This window comes from Balearica regulorum, chromosome 1, assembly GCF_011004875.1.
Source record: "Balearica regulorum gibbericeps isolate bBalReg1 chromosome 1, bBalReg1.pri, whole genome shotgun sequence".
Lineage (NCBI taxonomy): Eukaryota > Metazoa > Chordata > Aves > Gruiformes > Gruidae > Balearica > Balearica regulorum.
In genome coordinates, this window is record NC_046184.1 from 28,242,127 (window position 1) to 28,257,108 (window position 14,982).

Below are 14,982 nucleotides of genomic sequence, written 5' to 3' on the forward strand. Positions count from 1 at the left end.
AACAAATGGTTTTCTACAAATAAACAACATCTGTGTGTTATCAGGACTATCCATCTTCAGGATGGAACACATTCATCTGGGTAGAGCCTGAAAGCCCTCCCAGGAATATTTCAAATCCATTTCCTAGGTAAAGCAAACAGATACTTGTGCCCCAACCCTACGTCCCACACTGACTCCTGCATTCACAAGGAAACCCAGTGACGTCTCTGGGTCCATACATGCTAACCACACTGCAGGACAGCACATTACCTTTTGTAATTGGTACAGTATGGGTTTTTTGACGGGTATACTTCAATTTTGTCACTTCTTCCTAATGAGAAAATTCAATTTAAATTGACATCCAGGAATGAATTAAAATGTGCAAAGGATCTTAAATGAAAAAGTGTTAAGTATCCAGGTAAGCTCAAATCAGATATCTAAATTATCAGATGAGAAATGAGCTCTTGAAAACAAAGGCATGCCAGTAGATTTATTTCAAAAAAATACATTTCTGTATGATTGAAAGAAAGACCTGGAACTCATGTAAATAGTTTGGAAGCAAAATAAACCACACTATAATCATATATTGAGAAGAAATATCTGTGATTTTCAATGATTTGTAGAAATATAGTCCAAATTTGTCCAAAAAATCATCACCATTTTACTACAAATGAAAACTTTATTTTAAATATCGCCACGTTTAGGGAAAACACAAGAAAGAAAAGATAGGTGGCACTTCAATTTTCAGTCTTGATTCAACAGAGGAAAGTCTATAATTAAAAAAAAGCTGGAGGATGCAAATCAATTGCTTTCTTGAAGCCTTTTTACTCAGGTAGGAGTTACTCTTCCTAGTAACTAACCATGTGTGAATTATTCCTTCGCAGACTGACTTGTGGATTCACACGATTTAATCAATCTGTAGCTCAAACTTACACTGTAATATAATTATTTCTAAAAAATAGAAATGTAGTAAATGGGAAAAACTTACCTTTTTTCCCCTCAAAATCCCCCAATGAAAAAGTAGTTCTTCAGGTTCCCATTTCTAATTCCCTTTGCCTTCTTGACTGCAAGATGTTACTGGCTTTCAATGAACTGGTACTAACTGACTGCTCCAAGCACGTTCCTAGCCTGTTGCAAGTGCAAAGTAAAGTGGGTTTATAAAAAGTCACCCATGAAGGTTGGTTAAGCTGCCCGTTTGACTGCGTGTTTGCAGTGGGCTAGGACCATGCGCACAACTGGTCATCACTGCCATTTGATTGACAGGCAATTAAGATGGGTTAACTTGTGCTTGTGGGAACATATCATTAAAGTGCTTTATCCAGTACTTCACCACGTTAAAAAAACTATATTGTGTCAAGGTTGTGACAAGTTTTATTTTATTGATACTACATGTAAATTAAAAAAATGTAGCTATGTACCAAGTGAAATTTTACATCTTCTATCCACTCATCCTCGTTTCTTATGATTAAGCTTTCCGTGTCTTCCTTCCAGTACCAAGTGTACTTCCAGAGAAAAATAAATTAGATGATAGTATAATTTTTTTTTAGGATTTTTGTTAGCGTTCAGAGGATCTCAGGACCACACAAGGAGGTCTTTGGCAAATGTCAAATACAGAGTTTTCCACAATGCTGGGTGGCTGCCTTTCTGAGAACCTTTAGCTTCGATTATGACCAACTGGTTGCAAAAACATTTTAATATGTGAGAACTGAAGTGCTGTGCTCTTCTGTCTCAACAAGTTATTAATTCATTTTTAGCTGAGACTCCATGTCTAGATAAGAGCTCCACTCCTAACATGCAGCTATCTCTCCCTGCCTGAATTCTTTCCATCAGAGAATTAGGTATAAATTTACTTTCTTTTTATCACTGTGGGTGTGACAGCAATCTGCAGATTCAGTAATAGATAGGAAGAAAAGAAATTATTCCTCTCTTACAATTTGGTGGCCAAGTGATTTCACCCCTTGCGGAATATTAAAAAAAAAAATAAAATTAGGAGGCTGATGATAGCATTTATAGCTCTTCCTGCTTACTTGTGGTAACAGAGAGATGCAGGCCTTAACTTTGTATTTAAATTATATTGACATTTTGAGCTGATAAGGTTTAATGTTTTAAATGTAATCTGTAAAAGATGTGGATTAAATGTGAAATCAGCACAAATCCTGCAGAAAGGAATAGATAATTAACCTGTATTACTTTCACTCTCTGAAAGTCAGGTCTCTAGTCTTAGCCAAAGAGCTTAGCATCAAGAGAGACTGAAGAGGAGAGGAAGGTGTGGGTTCAACTGAGCCTATTCGGAAACAAATGGCTAAAATAGAATCACCCTCCGGAGGTGCTTACCTCCTCTCATTAGTAACAGGCTGAGCTTTGATGATTAGCTCCAGTTTGACACTTTACTTTCAAATGGCTAAAATTAGATGGCATGAACCTTATCTTGCTATTATCTATTTCCACCCAATACAGCAAAGCATTTAATAGCGACCTTGTACTTAAATGTAAGACAAGTGCCATAAATCTTTCTAAGTGTTTTGCTGGAGCACATCCAGAGTGCTCATCAGTTTGCAGGATCAAACACTGTATCTTTAATGGTGTTTAGCACTTGAAATATCTATTGATATCATTGCTCTAATGTGCAATTACAGCTTCAAAATGTGACGGCCAGACTCGGAAGGATTTGTTTATCACTCATCCGTGCTGCTGTCTTTACCAGAGGGAAGTGAAGGTGTAGAAAAACAGCTTGTACATCTCACATCTGGCTGAATACTGAGTATCTGAAAGTTATTTTCATTGGGGATCTTCTTAAAAAGGCAGGAACGTTTAGAGCACAGGTGCTGAAGTGGGAATAGATGTCACATACAATTATTAAATTTACTTAATGGCCTACTATGCTTCCTTTAGGCATCTACCATAGGTGCAATTCAGGACATACAAGTCTAGGAATACACATTTCCTTTACAGTCCATGGGAAGACACCCTCAGAGGGCCAGTGGGAACATCAGAGTTAGCTGCCCATAATCTCCAGTGTTACCCATTTTGCTATTTAACTGCAACATTAATGATTGGTTGTTTCCTGGCAAGGTATAAAATACACATGGAAAAATAAGATATTGCAAGAACACAGAGCACCTTTTCGAGCTCATTTAACATCCCTGTAAATTGGCAAGCAAACCCTGCTTTCACTGAAGTCTTGTGTCTATGCAGCAAAAAAGTGTTTTTCACACGGTATTTACCATATTTTACAGCACTGTTTCACCGCAATCTAGATAAGTGGCCGGCATAAACTGTGTTGCAGGTAGAGTACGAGAGGCTAAACCCTATTTGTGTACATATCACAAAGATAAAATAGAAGCAACTTAACAATGTTATGCCTTGGCTTTGAACATGGTGAGTATAGCGTGTTATCATCCTGCCAAAACAAACGTGTTGAATTTGTGACAAATTTCCAGAAAAATAGATTTAAATTCACTTAGCCACCCAGTTCAGTTTCCAAAATGACCTGAAAGAGTGAAACACTTCTCTCGCCTACATTACTGTTGTTTTAGGCCAAGGATAGGATTGGCTTAAGAAGCTCTGCTCTGACTTTCATTATACTGTTTGACTTATTACAAATCTAGTCAAAACAAAGGAAAGCAAACATTTCAGATTTTGAAGACTGCTACACACTGACTTATTTACAGCTTATATAAAACAGGACTTTGCATTTGCTTTTCCAACTCCAGTTGCCACCATAGGTGTTTGGCAGCGCTGCTCATCCAAGATGACTCATATTTTTTGTGAGGCTCCACTGCAAATAGCTTCATTCTGAGAAAAGTCTTGTCTAAGACAGCGGACTAAATCTTTACTCTCCCACCTGTGGTGGGAAGTGAAACATCTGCTTAAGTTCACAGATGTTGACTGGTCAGTGTGCTAAAGAAGTGCACCAGCAAAATAGAAATTTCATGTGGGATGGACCAATTTCTACATTTGTATCACTTCCTTACACAAAGGGGAAGGGAAATTACCACTTTGATCTATTAGTTGATGTGAAGCATTGTTTATTAGTTTAAAGAAGAGACCTTATCCTGACATGCTTGTTAAGGTAAAATGTGGATGTCAGTATTTCTGATAACTCTCAGACTTGCCAGTTTTACAGATCACTCCGGTCTTGAGATCTGAGCTCTGAAACCAAACAGATGTCTAACAAACAGCCACCTTCACCATTCTGAATGAAAGAGTGGGAGCAAAGGAGACTTGCTACAGTTGTCTGCAGGACCCTTCCACCACCACTGGTATGGCATTAGCAGCAAAAATGTAATAAAGGACATGTCAAAGAGGACCTGTTTGTGATATACTGTTCTTTACAAGCCCTGCATACAGCTCTGGCCTTGCAGATGATGCACAAGAGAGAAAGAAGTTCTTGCTGTGTGGTAGGAGGGTTACAGTTCACTCTCAAAACTAGAATTCAGTGGTTTGTATTTTCACATCCCTTCTGATGCCAGACCCATCAGACTCCAGCATCCCATAAATCTAAGCCTTTGAATCAGAGTGAAACACAGATCTTTAGATGTTTGCTTTCATGCCTACATATCAGAACAGGTGATATAAAGTATGGCCTCAGAAACTCGCAGAAAAATTCAGAGATTTCCTTTTCACTAGCCCATCATCTGTATGTGATTGTGCTGACACTGCTGAGTGGCTATAAAGTCAATCTAATGTCAGGTCATGTCTAGGCTGTAAATAAAAGACCAGAGGCAGAAGTAAAGTACTTGTCTCCTCATCATCCACACTGTTCAACAGGTTTTTTTCCTTGCTCTGTTTTGAGCATCTTCTAATAGCTCCATCTAAGACAACACCTAGTGCAGTCTGGTGGACTAAGACTTCATTTTGGGGTCCCAAAAGCAACATTTTTCCAAAGAAAACCACTTTTGGCTTCTTTCCAACACAGTTTTCTATTATTATTCACCAGACTTTGCATCATCTCTTACCTCCAAACGGTCTCATGCTACTTTTCCAGGCATACAGTGCATTCAGCCTCCATGTCATGCTCTAAGTAAGCTGCTGCACAGTCCTGACGGTAAGAGCATCGAGCAAGCTTTGTTTTAACACAAGACAAACTGTCAGCTGTATGCAGACAATGGGCTTTTTGGCCTTTTGTCCTTCTTAGTAAAGCAAATTCTTTCCCCCACGACATTTTCTGATTTAAGCCCAAAAGAAAGAAGTCGCTCCTAAACCTGAGACTTGTCAGGCAGTTAAACTGGCTGCAGACTGGCCACGTCTCACTTCTGTGTCTCCCCTCTGACAGTTCTTGTAGGGGTCAGCATTAGCAATAGCAGAGGTGATGGCATTGGCTTGGTGTAAAAGAGTTGCGCTTAAATAAAAATTATACCTTCATAGTTCTTGTGCACTTTCTGTGAAGTGGAGAATCCTGTGAAAATAATTTGCTAAGATTAGATTCCTCAGATCTACGGTTGCTTCATGTATGGATGACAGCCCTACCCCTATGAAATAAAGTGGAGGATATGGGGTGGCTAATGGGGTGGGGCTTTGACATTCCTCAGAGGTTTCTAATTCCTCTGCTGTTACAGAAGTCCCTAGGGGACCCTTCCTGCGGAGCTCCCTCTTCCTATTAACCCTCGCTAATGGGACTGAGACCTGTGTACCACCACGTATGATGAATGCTGGCAGGCTCCTTCGAGGTGGGAGTCTTAAATGCCACATCCTATTCTGTTCCCACAGACTTCTGTCAGTGGGAACCTGTTCTTAACAATTTGAAAGATGAAGAAATTGCAGATACAACCTTTTCCTGCACTAACGAGATTTCCCACCCCATTCAGGTATTCTCTGAATGATTAGCAGTAATAGTGCTGCCATAGCAAACACTATTTAGAAACAGGCAATCCTAATGAGACCATTTTGGATTATTTAGGATTAAAGAAAGGTTTTTTCTTTAAAAAATTCTTTTCTTTTCCTTTTCTTTTCTTTTCTTTTCTTTTCTTTTCTTTTCTTTTCTTTTCTTTTCTTTTCTTTTCTTTTCTTTTCTTTTCTTTTCTTTTCTTTTCTTTTCTTTTCTTTTCTTTTCTTTTCTTTTCTTTTCTTTTCTTTTCTTTTCTTTTCTTTTCTTTTCTTTTCTTTTCTCTTCTCTTTTTTGTTTATTTAAAATGTTCTTTTATGATAAGTAAATAAATAGCTGGAGTTAACTCAGTGTACAAGTTCAACTGGCTGAACTAAGTAGTGAAAGTTACCTGCAGTAACAGCATCAGGGTATTTCTGAAATACAGGAAACTGCACCTTGAGCCAATATTCGAAGCATGGGAGCTGAGAGGTACAAAACAACGAGAGCCTCAAGGCCCATGTGTAATGGCCAGGTAACGCCGGCCAAGAAAACCCCCATACTGAGTTGAGTTTGGTGAAACTGGAAAGTTGAGAACGCAGGCAATCACTTGGAGTAGAACATTTACCACCTTCCACCTTTAAATTATTTTAAAGCTATTAATTGACTCCAGAAGTTTCCAGAAACATTAGTGCTGCCACCCTTATTTAAAAAAATGAGACCACAGAGTTAGAAAAGGTGAAAGGAAGAAAAGCTAGCCCCAAAATGATACCTCAGGAGTTCTGGTCCTGCATGAACACCCTTAATTTTGTAACTACCACTGAAAGTAAGTAAGTGTGGTATTATTATCTTTCCCCAGAAGTGCATTACTGTAATTCTAATGAAACTAATTAATTAATGAACTCATTAACTAACATAAGCATGCTTGAAATTCAGAATTTCCTATCCTCTGTGGACTTCATACTTTATACTACAAAATTGCTTTTCTGACTTAATGAAAGCTGGCAAAAACATTTCTGAATTTGATCCTACAATTTTGTTTTTCCCTCTACATCTTCCACCATAAGTAGTTTCCAGTAAAAACCCAGTATTTCCTCCAAACAATACAGCCGGTACTGCACCTTTTCTTGCTAAGTAGAAACAAATCCTCAGTTTAGGGTATCAAATTTGGGTCAGGTTTGGATGCAGCACAGCCCCGTCCCGCTCTGGAACAACGTGTGCCTTCCAAGTCCGGTCAGATGCACGTTGTACAACTGCGCCTGAAGGCAAGAGGCAGCGGTTTACATTAAGAGCAGAACTGGGCTTGGGACAGCGAGTTCAAGAGGCATGAGAATAATGCTTCTTTCTTTAGCGATCTCCAGGCTCCACCCCGTTTCTCAAAATTGCTGAACTATTTACAAATGTTTAAGAGAACCTCTGTGTTATTAGAAGAATGTTTACACTGCCATGTATTTCAGATGCAGGCAGAGCTATACAATCAAGGCCCTCCCCAAAGACAAGAGCTGCACTGTATTATCAAAATATGTACTGGTTCTACTCTCCACTACCATACAAGGCAGCTCTGCATTCCTGCTGGTAACCTTTTATTACCTCCTAAGTTTTCCAGATCACTGCCAGATTTCTTGAACTTCGTGGAACAATTACAGGCTTCATAAATATAAACCTCAGATTCTGTTTGGCAGTTTTGTATGGGAATGCCAAAATGAGGAAAAGAAAAAGTATCATCTCGGAAAAGACTATGAAGACCATTTGTGCATGGTAAAGGCCGCACTTACACAGTTTACAGCTTCAATAAACTTCACCAGTTAGAGTGAATCAAGCCTCAGAATATCACCATGATGTTGCTGTTACACCCATCCTACGTAGGATGTTAGCTGAGGCACAGAATGCCCAAGGAATTTATGTCCCGTTGCATTCAGCAGAGGACTGGAATTAGATGTCAGATGTTTCTGCTTTGCAGTCATAGTCTGCAGTCTACTAAACTATGCCGACTCCTTATGCCTTCAGACAGGAAGAAAGTATTACATAAAAAGGATTTCAAACAGCTTATATTAATACTCTCGGTGCATTATAACTAAATTAGAAGGGGGCAAGAGTCCATTTGTTTGTTGTAAATAAGAAATTTGTAGGGGAATATTCAATTTTAGAGACAATTCCCTTAATATATAAAGAAAAAAGAAAGAAGGGATGGAATAGATGCAAGTCCACAACAGCAGCCTGAAAAGCTTCTGAATGCATATCATATAGAGAGTTTTTGAATTGAAAAACATGCATTGAATTCCTGGAATGAGAGAGATGCTGTTTGTATTCTGCCCACAGTGTTCCGGCTTCCTATTCTGGAAGGTCATTAAAATGTTTTCTAAGAACTGATGAACTGTTTACTGATTTTATTCTTACTGATTATTCCCAATTTCTGTCCTGAATACACTTTCAAGGTTATTCATTAAAAATGCCTTCCAGCTTGTTTCAACTGGAACTTCAAGCTATGTTGTTGTTTTTTTCCATGTTTTCTTTGATGAAGAGCTGTGTTCAACTGAGACGTTAAGCCCCAAAAGTTTCCATGGGGTCAAATTCCTATACAATCTGACTCTTCTCTTTGCACCTGGAGACCACATAAAGGTGCCGGTACCTAAAACTTAGCTGTCAGAACATGGCGTTTTTAGGTGCAGAATTTGAAATGCGGAAAGGGTTACTGCCAAAACACCTGGCATACTGAACAGAGTCACCCCACCAAAACACATCAGTGCTGAAAATGCTGAACATGGATTTTTCAGCCTGTTCTGAAGGTTACTAGTGTCAGATAGAAATGGGTGCAGACTGTACTAAAGTGCTAATTAAGGCCCTTTTGGAAAGGCTCGTCACACTGAGTCATTTGTGGATGCTTTTTCCGTGGGAGGTGTGTAAGGGAGAGAGAGAGACTGGGACAGTGAGACAGGGAGACAGAGGAGTCTCTTCTCCTGTAACCTCAGCCAGACTTGGCAGAGGGATAGACATCCAACACGTATTAAGTTCCTACAAATTTTCGGAAACTTGCAAAACGAGATTTGTCTGTTAATGCTGAACCTCTGCTGAGCCTCAGCCTCTAAAAGACAAGAGAAATTTCACTTGGGCAAAGGAGATCTAATGAATTCTCTGACTATGGGAAATACTTAAGTCAGAGTTCATGTATTAAACAGTGGAAAAACCTCAGACTGGAGTTCTCGCCCGTATGGATTCTCTGCTGTCTAATAAAATGCAGACAGGGTTAGAAGTCATAAATACATTTATAAGTATGGTTTCCCAATTAGATTCTCTGAAGTCTGTAAGGCATAAGCTCCTGCTGCAGCTTAATATTATACAGTTAGATTGTCAATTAATCAGAAAACCACTGGGAGCTAAGCTGCTTTGGTTCAAGTACTCGCGAATGCTTGTTCCCAGGAGTCCTGGGATCCAGCTGCATCTCTTTACTGGGGGCTTTGGGCTTAATTAGGGAAGACACAAGGGAGCAATGAGCTCAGCTGGAGGGAGGAACAGCACCTGGTGGGTACCTTTTTGTGGTGTGCGATAGTGAATACCAGAGCAGGTTGTGAGATCCACAGAGCACCTGTTGTTGGAACAGGCAGGTCGGTGACTGTAACTTGGCTGGACAAGGCCCTGAGCAACTTCATATACCCACGAAGTTTGCCCTGCTCTCAGCAGGGGTTGGACAGGGTGACCCCCAGAGGTCTCTTCAGCTTGAGTATTTCTGTGACGTTATGAGCCCTCAAACCCTGAATTCACAGTTAAAAGAAATGTAATTGTTTTGCCATTATTTTTCTGGAGTAAAGTGTTACCAGTGTGTGAATATTTGGCTTGGATGCCTTTAGCTTTTGGAAAATTTAAACAGACCTTAATGTCCTGCTCGTTCAGCCACATTGGGATCGACTCAGACTTTTCTAAATGCCTTCTATCCTTAGAATCAGATCCATTTCCTAGGAAGTGACATAAAGTTAACCTGACACAGCAGATTTCTGCATAGAATATCAGCTCCCTATCACACACAAAACATTTTGCTTTTTTTATCTAAATGGGGCTTGTCTATTAATCGACATACAAGCGTAACTGATTAGATTTTAGATATATCATAAGCATGCCACGTTAGGAGTGTGGATTACTACTGAAGAACAACCTTTCCTCACCATCTGTCCTCTTGATGTCCTCTTGTCCTTATCTCACAACCTTGATTATTGCAGGTTATTCCCTAAGTTTATGGTCTGTTTTCCACCCAAGGCAATTAAACATCATCAACAACTTTTCTTGTTTAGAGCAATAGCCCTTCGCCACCTTAAGTTTTCTACTTTTCTACTATCTTAAGTTTTTCATAGTAAGTCAAAATTATTCCAGAGTGCCTCCATGATTCAGCATTATCTCCCCTGACTTATTTCACTTTCCTCCCCCCTACTCATATTCACCCTAAAATACCTCCCCTGTCCCTCCTCCTCCCATCTGAATTCATGATCATACTGTTTTCCACTCCCAGACAGCCTCCTGGATTTACAGCCCCCTCCTCAGCTCATCCCTTTCTTAAAACCTTCAGAACATCTCTTTTCTTTCGGTTCAAAACTTCTTCTTCTTTTTTTTTTTTTTTTTTTTTTTTACTGAGCTTTTCCCATAGTCTTGCCTTGCTGGTGCTGCACGTGTGCTCAGCGTAGCACAGACGGCATCTGCTGGGTGACTGAAGAACATCATGTGGCTGCTGTGAATATTGCAATGACTGGGAACATAAAATTCAAGCCTTGATTCGTGTAAACAACTCACCCAGGGTAACCAATAAATCATCTCGATATTTTATTGTGACGCTACGTTTTTTAACAAATGAAACATTAACAAATACACGAAGCTTGAGTAGTTTCTCATAAACTGGGTGCAAAGGTTTTCTACAACAATGCTAGGCTTGAAGCCAAATCTGAACAATACTAGGCTTAATCTGTAGCAGAAACATCCTCTTATTTGGGTCATTTTTCACTGGTTTGGCGGGGGGAGGCACGGGGGGAAACTGCTCTGTTACGTTTTGTTGTGATTGCTCATAGCAACCACAAAACTCAGCATTGCTGCTCTGGTGGCGGCCCAGCGAAGCAGGTTCTGCCCAGGTGCTCACCAGAGGGAGGGGAAAATATCTGCCTCATTTTTTGTGATTTAAGCAGTGAACACAGGGTGGCAATCTACAATCTGAGCCTAGTCCTTTCTCAGATGATTTTGGACTTTTGTTCCTTAAAGTTTCTTTACCCATCGTTTTGTTAATAAAGACATTGTAAAAATGAACCTGTTATTTTTAGTACCTTGACTAAATTTTTTTCTCTCCACTTCTGGATTGTTGATGATCTTTAGATGACTTATTTTCCATTTAACACCTACTTCTGGGACCTCTTTGACAGTACACTTAATTTTATTAAGTACCATTTTTAAGCCTTCATTAATATACTCAATTTACTTATTTACTGAGACAGACTCAGAAAGTCCTGAGCTATGAACTTTTTGGCCTTATCACTATGAAGCAGTAGGGTAGTAGATGGAAGTGGATGGTCGGTTACGGCCTTTGCAAGCGTAGAGTCTCCAGCTTTATATCTATAGCGAGCAGCTATTTGCAAGACAAACCCCACCAAATCTAGCTCTGTGTGATCCTGCTCACTGCTGACTGCTAATGACACAGTGATACAATTTTAATGGCGTATTTTGGCTAGCATTCAAAACCAGATATTGGCTGCCTCATGCATAGTTTAGGTTGACCACGACATTCTTAATTGTGATGGCCAGCAGCTGGTGTGAAGAGTGCCTGCCCAGAGGTGGCACTACAGCTTGATGGTTGGGATGTTCTCCCAGGTGTGAGGCAGAATTTGGAGCTGAAATGCTTGAGGACAACCTTGCATCCAGGCTTCCCACTTCCGGAAGCAAATGCTTCATTCATCCAGAGATGCAGAAGAAGGTGAACACACCCTCCCTGTGTTTCACACAGAAAACTATAATGAAAATAATGTTTGTGCTCAATGGAGTATGGTGGGTATGCGGGCAGCAGGCCTTAGACCAGCAGCTGGACTAGGTTCCTGTCAGTTTTCTAGGATAAAATGGGGCACTCTACAGTCCTGACACATGGAGAGGTATGGAGACCTAGCAAAAGATTTTCTATTGGTCTGTCACATCCTTTTCCACCAGACACAAAAGCATTCATATATATTGATGTGAATCAGATTGGAATCTTCTCTTAGAGTATTTTGCTTGGGCTGGGAAAGGAGAAGACCACAGTGGACTACTCTTGTGGAGGTGATTTTTATGACAGTTTTCTGCTGAGATGCCACAAGGTATGAGGCTCTGCTGTGGCAGGAGAGCACACTCTGGGTGTGAGGACCTCATGCAGGAATTCTCAAATTTTTGGAGCAAGTCCTTGCCCTTGAACTGCTGCATCCTGACACCAACTCCCTTCATCCTGTTCTTACAGGACAGCCATTGTGCCCCTACTCCCTTGGAGAGCCTGCTGCTAGTTGAATTGTTGACCCTTTCCTGGACTGCCAACCTCCTCTTTGCCACCTGTTGCTAGCTCTAACATCCCAAACCCGTGCTAAACTTGGCAGAGGTTGCTGAGCCAAGTGTTACCATCCTGTCACCCCTACCTCACCAGTTCTTCTGGGAATGGATGGTCTAGAGCTTCCAAGCACCTCAAGTTAGTCCTGAATGTAAATGGTTTTGTGCTAATGGTCATTACATCAGCAAAGCCAGATAATTTTATTTCACACCATCAACTGTTTCGTAACACTCAAACCCTAAGATTCTGAGTGAAAAGGGTAAGTTGCTGTATTGATTGCTCATTAGCACGTATTTTAAAAGACACAGCCATTAGATTTCCAGAGGTAAAATATACATATAAAAACCTGCTTAACGTATGTTTTTCTTTTCTTTCTAGCATATGTATAACTATAATAAATTTTAGATGCAATCCTAATCTCAATAAATTTACAGGTTATTCCTACCACGTATAACTATCTGTTACTAATTCAAAGATGCATTTTTTTAGCTTTGTTCTTTTAAAGTTTTTGCAAAGCCTTTGCCAGCTTAGACTTTACAGACCCACAGGATAAGTCTTCCTTAAATAAAAGGCAATATTGGATTCTGACTATATAATGGTAGTAGAGGTCTCATGAAATCCAAAGCCAATTGTGTCTGTACGCTAAGGTGTCCTCCAAAATACCATCCCTATATAGAACTGACTTGGCCTTGACTTTACCTCTTCCCAGAGAAAGGAAATGTTTTGTTTGGTGTTCACAAAAAATGTTTCTGTAGCAGTAAGTCATAAAAAAAAATAATAAAGAAACCCTTGTTCTTTGTACTGTAAAAGCTATAAGGGCATCACCACTTTTCTTCATCCAGATTATAAAGTGTCCTATTAATGCACTAATATTTGGAATGACATACACAGGTAAATTTTACTGTATGAAGTGGTTAAAAAAGATTAAAACGTAAGTGTGCTAAACACCTGTCATGTTCGTAAACACCCCTATCTCCCGAAGAGCAGCAGGACATACGCATGCTCAGAGTGCCACAGACCTCCTTTGCTCTCATGGGCACAGAAGCAGCTGGGTTGCAATGCTCATACAATTGGCCTCCTGGTGCTGGTGAAGGCGCCTGAGCTCTGCAGTCAACCAACAGGTAATACCTGGATGCTCCAGCCCAGGTTATCAACAGGTCAAGTGAAGCAGGATTTACTGATAATCTCAATGGCATTGCACCTTGTCTGTAATTTTTAGGCACTAGGCAAATTTCAGAATTTCATAGAGTGTTAGAAGCATAAGTGGACAGAAATCTGGTAATTTTAGGGGTTCTTTGAAAAGGCTGACTGCCACTGCCATATGGAAAAGAAAAATCAAATTCCCATATGTCCCAGTTGGACCAGTGGCAGGATGGTGTCTTTGGTGCCCTCCGCTGCCATAGCTCAAGCTACACTCCATTTTTGTTTAATCCCTACTATTAAGTTGTTCTACTGTATAACCCTACTTGTTCTTCACATCCAGTTCCTAAAAACACAACTCTACTCTAAAAACTCAAACTCGGAGTCATAACAACCTACACTGTCACAGTAGCCGCATAAAATGCGACACAGAACATAGAGAGCTAAGACAGGCAAAAAGTTACATCCTGAGGGTAAATTTGGGCTTTTCCCGCTCACACATGCTGATAGCGACAAGGTCAAACTTGTCTTCTACTGTCAATCTTTGCCTTCATTTGGTGCTCAACATGTGAAGAGTTAAAATCAAATGTCACTCTGTCGGTGGCATGATAAATAGAGCTGGCTAAGTGCCTCTTCAGGCTGTTTCTTGCAGCCAATTAACTATGCCTGAAAAGAGGAATATGCTGTTATAATGAGTGCTTATAAGGCTTTCTTACCAACAAAGGTCTAGTCTTAAGCATAGAACTTCGACTTTCATACTTTGAGTTCAAAATTTCATCTGCAAAGTATGTACTTTTATTACTGAAGTATGCAAAAAGCTTCCAGCTTCTATTCTTAGCTTACTAAGATAAATAGATCCAAAGGGACCTCTATGATAAAATAGCCAAAAAATACAAGAGGAAAAACACCCCAACACTTAACTGCCAATATTTTTATTATGGCAGTGATAGAATGAAATCTCCTTAATGCTTGTTTTTAAGCTCCACTATGTTAACATATCTTTCAGCTAACATTAAAAGCATTATCTTCAGGAACATAAATTCCTTCCTAGCTCATTACAAGACCCGATAATACTCCTGATCTATTGTGTAGTCACACAGCAGCATCTTTGTCTCCCCTCTGTATCATCTGCACATGATCTTTTCCAATTATGGCATAGACATAAATTAAACTTTGGCTACACTATACCAGAAACACCTAGATGTGTCAGGTTCCAGGGAAGAGAGCCAGAGGAGATCAAGCGGGCAAGGGAAGATCAAGAAGAGGTAGCTTAAGACAGCAAGCCAGCATGCCTCACAAGAGGCACAGAAAAAAACAGTCCTAGAAGATGATGGCCTATTGAGATGTTTAGTTTGACATGAACTTCCTTAGCAATTCTGTCTTGATGGAATGAGTAAGTCCTCAGGGAATGAAGGTTACACAATAAGCTTTATTAAACAAAACTGCACTGAACAAGGTTTAAAGTGAAAAGACTGCCATCAGTGCAAGCAATCACATTAAGGAGAAATAGAGCTGTTAGATGGGG